Source organism: Limulus polyphemus, unplaced genomic scaffold, assembly GCF_000517525.1.
Source record: "Limulus polyphemus unplaced genomic scaffold, Limulus_polyphemus-2.1.2 Scaffold72, whole genome shotgun sequence".
Taxonomy (NCBI): domain Eukaryota; kingdom Metazoa; phylum Arthropoda; class Merostomata; order Xiphosura; family Limulidae; genus Limulus; species Limulus polyphemus.
In genome coordinates this window covers 1,018,482-1,025,550 of record NW_013665682.1, presented here as the reverse complement: position 1 = coordinate 1,025,550, position 7,069 = coordinate 1,018,482, and the positions used below count along the sequence as shown (strand labels likewise).

Sequence of the window (7,069 nt, the reverse complement as noted above, 5' to 3'; positions counted from 1 at the left end):
AGACATTACTGCTGTGCCACTGGGGGGCAGTCACAAGGAATAAAGATACACGAAAGAGTAATTATTTTATTATGTATACACTCTGAAGATGAGTCTTCCAATGCATACTCCATTAATATAAATATTTTTTCTTCTTTTGTTTCAATATTAACTACCAAAACTGACAAACGCTATCTGATGAATGTCTAACGCATGCAATTAATTCGCAAGAATCCGTAATCGTAACCCTATTATTAAAATTCATCATTACTTCTGTAACTTCGTCCTTATACAAAAAATTGAAAGCAACATTTGTTTCGATTTAAGAGTGATAGGAAGCAAGCTTAATGACAACAAACAAAAAGGAACTTTACTGTTGGAAGCTAATTTAGCAAAAAAAGATGATTTTCTTCTATGATTTATATTCAAAGTTTCTGGGGTATGCACTGAACTTTAGGAGGTATAATTAGTATGTGTATATATATTCTATAACAACACACACACTGTTTATTCTTCACGGATATATACGTATATAACATACAGTGCAGGAATTTGCTAATTAAGTACGACGTTACAAAAATTAAGACTTCTTTAATACAGATAATCTAATTAATTGCATTTAATTATCGTTGAGCGTAATGTGTATCACTTAGTACTGTGTGGTTATTTGTGTGTTAGGACAGTTATTTCTTAGAACCCATACTGATTTCAAAGATTACGTAAACATAGAGGTCGCTTCATTTTCTACAAAATGTAATGATTTCAATTCCTGTGACATAGATTTTTTTTCCGTTATTGTTGTAGTCAGTCCTAACTTAATCTGTTGAAGTTCGTGTGTAAGGTATAAAGTCAAACCAGTTACCTTATCACTCACGAGAAATGATTTCCAAATGTATTTACCATCGGTTCTTTCAAAGGCCAAAGCTAATGAATAGACATTTCTAAGGACTATTAATTATTAAACTGCACAAATATTTGCTACAACAAACTGATTTATACATACACATTGTCGCACATGTAAATGGTGAGATATAGGCAGCATTGTTGTAAAACTGTCCGTCATTTTTTCCTTCTGGAAAAAACACACACACACACATACACAACAGTATTGCTCTATGAATATTCAGAATGGCCGACAAGATTTAGCAAATTTTCTTGAAATGAAGCAGTGTTTAGCTCTATATATGCAAGCACATAAGAAAACAAACACGAGACTACTGCAAGTCTATTGTCGTTGTTTCAAACGAACAAAATAACTATCACAGTATCCACCTTCAACAATGTTCACCAAGTTTAGAGGCCTGATAATAAAGACCGGTGTGCTCTTATAAATTAATCATTTTCATCAAGTTCATTCTTTGGAAAATCCGTTATCTTTGGATGTCGACTGTAGCTCCGTTGCCAATGGTAATAACGTGCTTGGTGGATGTACGTAGCTAGGATTCTTCAAATCGACATTCTGTAAATGTGAAGAAAAAAACAAAAATAAGACGTTGTTAATAGTTTTTTAATTAATTTCAAAAACATTTTTCATCTGTAATTACTATCAAAAATCAAATATAGATTAAAATAACGTGTGACCGAACGTAGTGTTAATATAAAAAACAAGGGTTAAAAACAAATACTTTGCAATATAATTCTGAATATTTTTGGAAGTAATCAATAACTCTTGCGCCTGTTAAAAGTCCTGCATTATATAGGGCAATTAAGCCTTCTGTATCTTAAAAACATTAAAATATTTTTAATATTCTACCCCTGATGAAGACTAGGTCCACCTTCCGAAAGCGCTAGGATTTATCATTTTTTAATGTGATTTACCTATTAATAATTTAGTATTTGTTATAAAACAATATTTCCTAAAAATTACAATAAACGCTTCCTGAATTATTACATAAACAATAATATTATTTTATAGAAATTATTTCCAGATTTAAAAAAAATATATAGTTTTGTCAATGTTACTCTGGATCACATATGTAATTTTACCATGGCAACTTAATGCAATTTTCAACATAAAAAATTAATTCGGTAGTCAAATTTTAATGGGGAAAAGTTAAAAATCATGAGTAATTGTTCACTTCATCAGCACACTGATGCTCAGGAATTAATTCACAACTACTTTTAATAAAGCGATTTTAAAAAAAGTAACGTAAATTAATAAATCGTCGATTCTGTTCTCCATCAGGTGGGTTTTGAGAGTGTGATGTAACATTTCAGAACTTCATATCACTACGTCATTACATGCAACGCACATTATCAGGATAAGCCAGAAAAGAAAAGGTCATATATATATAGCATTTTCATTTGCAAAACATAAAAAAGTTACTCCAAAAAAAAAAAGGTACCTGTAGACAATAAAATATTTCAACACACGCACTATCGGCATTACGTACTTCAGATATGGAACGGTGTGGGAGTGTTTGGTGTAATACAGGAATTACCAACGACCTGAGCACGTACTTCTCCATCATCTTCCTCTTTTGACGCCTCCTGTTAGAAAACCAGATTCGTAAGTATGCACAGATGAACAGTCGCACATGGTCAAATAGCATCATTTAAAAAAACAAAAAAAACTGGTCAGATCTATAGTTTAAGCTATACTAGAATTCTCTTGCAATATGAAACTAAGTGGGTGGAATTGGAATTTTCAACATGCGCACGTGTGCTAAACAGGCAGGTCAGAAACCCCTAGGGCTCAGGTGTGGAAGTCCTTCATCTTGAACTACTGACCAAAGGGAACGTAGCCAGCACCATTAAAAATGTGAACGAAATCGAGCCATCTACTGACCTACAGAGTAAGACGTAAGTTTGAAACTTGTGGAGGTCATTGATGGTTGAGGTACTAACAGCTTTAAACAATGGACTAAAGGTACATAAAAATTCAAGTGTACACAGCGCACCGTGCGTCTCAGAGTACAAAGGTTCCGACAGACCACCCAACCCGTGTAAGTAGAACCCAGAATGGATATTAAACGATCAATCACGTTCAAGCCATGCCTGTTACAGCGTACAAAGGATTGCTACCTAAACCGCTAACTGCCGAATTTCACAAGTTAACTTGTAGAAGTACATTCTCGACCCCTATCGTCAGTTTAGGTGCCGTTCTTTACAATAACTAGTACCTTCTGCCACCGTAGATGGTAGGTGAGGTAAAACGTTGAACTGCATAAGTTTGAGTGTTAATTACATATATTCATCTGTTGAATGATTACATACCTGAAATAAAATGTAACGCCGGCATAAACTTCACATTTGTCAAACAAGAATAATATACATACATATACATATATATATAACGTTAAGTTTACGTTACACTTGGAAGCCTGCTGCCAAGCAAGTATCTGATTCATATAATTGCAATATTTTAATTAATTATCAATACACTTCGTTTCATTTTTTTTCCAGTGGTGATTCTCGAAAAATGTATTATAAATATTTTTACGTGGAAATCTAACAAAGATTTTCAATTTCTGTGTGTTTGTTTGTTTTTCAATTTCGCGCAAAGCTACACGAGGGCTATCTGCGCTAGTCGTCCCTAATTTAAGCAGTGTAAGACTAGGGAGAAGGCAGCTAGTCATCACCACCCACCGCCAGCTCTTGGGCTACTCTTTTACCAACGAATAGTGGGATTGAACGTCACATTATAACGCCCCCACGGCTGAAAGGGCGAGCATGTTTGGTGGGACGGGGATTCGAACCTACGACCCCCAGATTGCGAGTCGTACACCCTAACACCTGGGCATGCCGGGCCGATTTCTGTGTGATTAGGGAAGGTGCAATTAAATTTCCGCGATGTTCAGTTTGTTTTTCAAATTTTGTTCAAATTTATGTTTTTAAACAGTTATTTGAATATTTTAAATATTTAATGGAGGTTTAGATTACTGTTTAAGTAACAGTGTTAGAAAGCTTGTTAATGAAAAAAATATTTAAAGCTTTTATTATACTTGACTTGATTGCAAAAAAAAAAAAAACATTTTATGAGCAGTTTTCTGTCACCTTCAAAATTATTATTTTGTTTATCAAATTATTTTAACTTACACCATTATAAAACTTTTATATACAACGTTTATTAATAAAGATGCTACATGTAATACATACCTTAAACACATACAACACACAACGCAGATAATAACAGTCACTATAGCCAGTGCTAGACTGCCTGCAATACTTGCTGTTTTACTGGTGACATCTCTGTCTTTGATGGCTAGAAAAAAAAAAAAATAAAAATATATAATCAGACACAGTAAGACGAAACTGTTTAACATTATTTAATAAAAGAACAACTTAAAATGTGCTTAAAGTTTCACATAATAAAAATAAAGAATAAACTAGAAATATGGATAACCACTACAATAGCTTATCTAAGAATTAATCATTACGAGTTGAAATGTATTCAGTAAAGAACTGCAAACCTTAATGCTAATTTTTATTACTGGCTCATTTGATTAATAGTAGTATTTTCAACCTGAAGGGTACCTTACGTGACACTTAGGCTAAACCTCCAATAGCAACGCTAAAATTCAACCAGAGTAATCTTTAATTTATACCTCTTAAACATATTGAAGGCAGGTAATCAGAAGCACCCGCTGCTATTCTGAACCGAGTACCGGTACTGACTATTACAGTTATAACGCTCTCATAGCTGAAAGAGCGAATCTTGTTCAGTAACATATTACAGTTCGAACTTTGGGCCTTCTGAACCGCAGCACGCTACACACTAGACCATGCTCAGCTCCAGACTATTCAATAAGGAGAATATTTACAGAATTGCTCAAACATTCACTACATAGATTGATAACTGTTAAGTGCTTAGTCTCTGTTTCAAGTAAGTGAACATTATCGCATGTGTCCATAAGGTTTGGACCGGCATGGCCAGGTGGTTAGGGCGTTTGACTCGCAATCTGAGGGACGCGGGTTCGAATCCCCGTCCCACCAAACATGCTTGCCTTTTCAGCCGTAGAGGCATTATAATGTGACGATCAGTCCTACTATTCGTTGATAAAAGAGTAGCCTAAGAGTTTGCGGTGACTAGCTGTCTTCCCTCTAGTCTTTCACTGCTAAATTAGGGACGACTAGCGCAGATAGCCCTCGTGTAGCTTCGCGTGAATTTCAAAAACAAACCATAAGGTTTTCAAGTAAACTCCTACAGAAAGACAAGCAACAATCAGATAAGTCAGTTTCTGTAAATACACAAATACTTGTGGTGGGCAAAGCACAGATAGCCCTTTGTGTAACTTTGTGTTTACTAACAAACAACGACAACAAAGGTATTGAACATCATCGGATAATACTGTACTGATACGCGTATTGGGATAAGCCCACACATACACGTGAAGCGTATTTTGGTAAGCCCTTCACGCGCACACGTTGAAAGCATTGGGATAAGCCCTTACAAATACACACATAGTAATAAATCAAATAAACCTCTAAAATATACAGTTTTATAATACTAGTGTACACTATCGCCACAAATAGTTGCACTCGGGTAAGCTTCTACAAACCCACGAGTTTATGAACACTTTCCTTCAAGTTTCGTGAGGACAGATGCCAGCAGTGTTTCGCTCTTTATCACTTAAACATAATACCAGCATTTAGAGAAAACTGAATCTACAGAAACTTTAACTGAAGTAATCTGCTTACCATAAGACCCATCTAAGTCTTTAAACTCGCATCTTTGTCCCCATATATCCATCTGCACATCTGAAACAGAGAGAAACAAAAACAAAGTCAGTATTACAATCCAACGAAAACAGAGAACTTGTAAGGAACTTCAATGGAAATGGTAAATACCTATATTATTTGCCTATACCAGAATGGTGTGTAATACGTGTAGACGAGATTATTTGAGTGAAAAAAAAACATTTTTTTTCAATCTTCCGTCAGGTGCACTACAACTATATACAATTTTAAAACAACATACAGTTTTCTGGATAAAACTCCCGTTGTTTTACACACATCTATTAAGTTTAAATACTGTTTTTTTTAAGATGCACTTTGGTAGGGTGGTTAGAAAATACGACCGATATTTGATTACTTAACCTGACATAATGAAGCAGCTATGAAAGTCTTTGATAGAAAAGTTCATAAACAAATATTTATCTACTTACTCGCAGTTGTATAAAATTGATTCTCCTATTTTCACTGAGAAACAGGTGGCGCCGTTTAGACAATACCACTTAGCATAGGCTTCGGGACAAGCATAAGTCTGGAAGGTGATGTTTGGTCTTGAGGTGGTGGGCATGGTTGTCCTTGGCTTTGGTGTTGACCTGGACGAACAGGCCTCTATGTGAAATATAAGATGGTGTAAAATTAAGTAGAAGAAACACGTTAAACGATGTTTATATTAATGATTTCTTCAAAAGTTGTTTTACCTAACGTTTTAAGCATTTTTTTTTTGTTTATTTAGATTAGATACAATCACCGGAACTTTGATTACACTTCGACTTGATGTAAAAGTCAGATCGACGAAGATGCTTAGTTGCTTAGGTTACGTAGTCAGTGCAACTTTCACCAACTGTGCTTGAACCATTTCTCTACCTCAAGATAAAACTAGAACAATAGATATGTTTTATAACAATAAGAACTGTACCAATTGTGCTGGAACTATTTCTTTACCTCAAGATAAAACTGGAACAATACATCTGTTTTGTAACAATAAAAACTGTACCAATTGTGCTGGAACTATTTCTTTAGCTCAAGATAAAACTAGAACAATACATCTGTTTTGTAACAATAAAACTGTACCAACTGTGCTGGAACTATTTCTTGACCTCAAAATAAAACTAGAACAATACATCTGTTTTGTAACGATAAGAACTATACCAACTGTGCTGGAACTATTTCTTTACCTCAAGATAACTTAGTTTAAGAACTAGGACAATACATCTGTTTTATAACGATAAGAACTATACCAACTGTGCTGGAACTATTTCTTTACCTCAACATAAAACTAGAACAATACATCTGTTTTGTAACGTTAAGAACTGTACCAACTGTGCTGAAACTATTTCTTTACCTCAAGATAACTTAGTTTAAGAACTAGGACAATACATCTGTTTTAGTAACGATAAGAACTGTACCAGTCGTGGGA

General features: G+C 34.6%; 1 pseudogene; it reads right to left on the bottom strand.

The window, feature by feature from the left end:
- Positions 1-12: 12 nt before the first annotated feature.
- LOC111087578 overlaps positions 13-7,069 on the bottom strand; it is a 36,885-nt pseudogene continuing 29,828 nt past the window's right edge.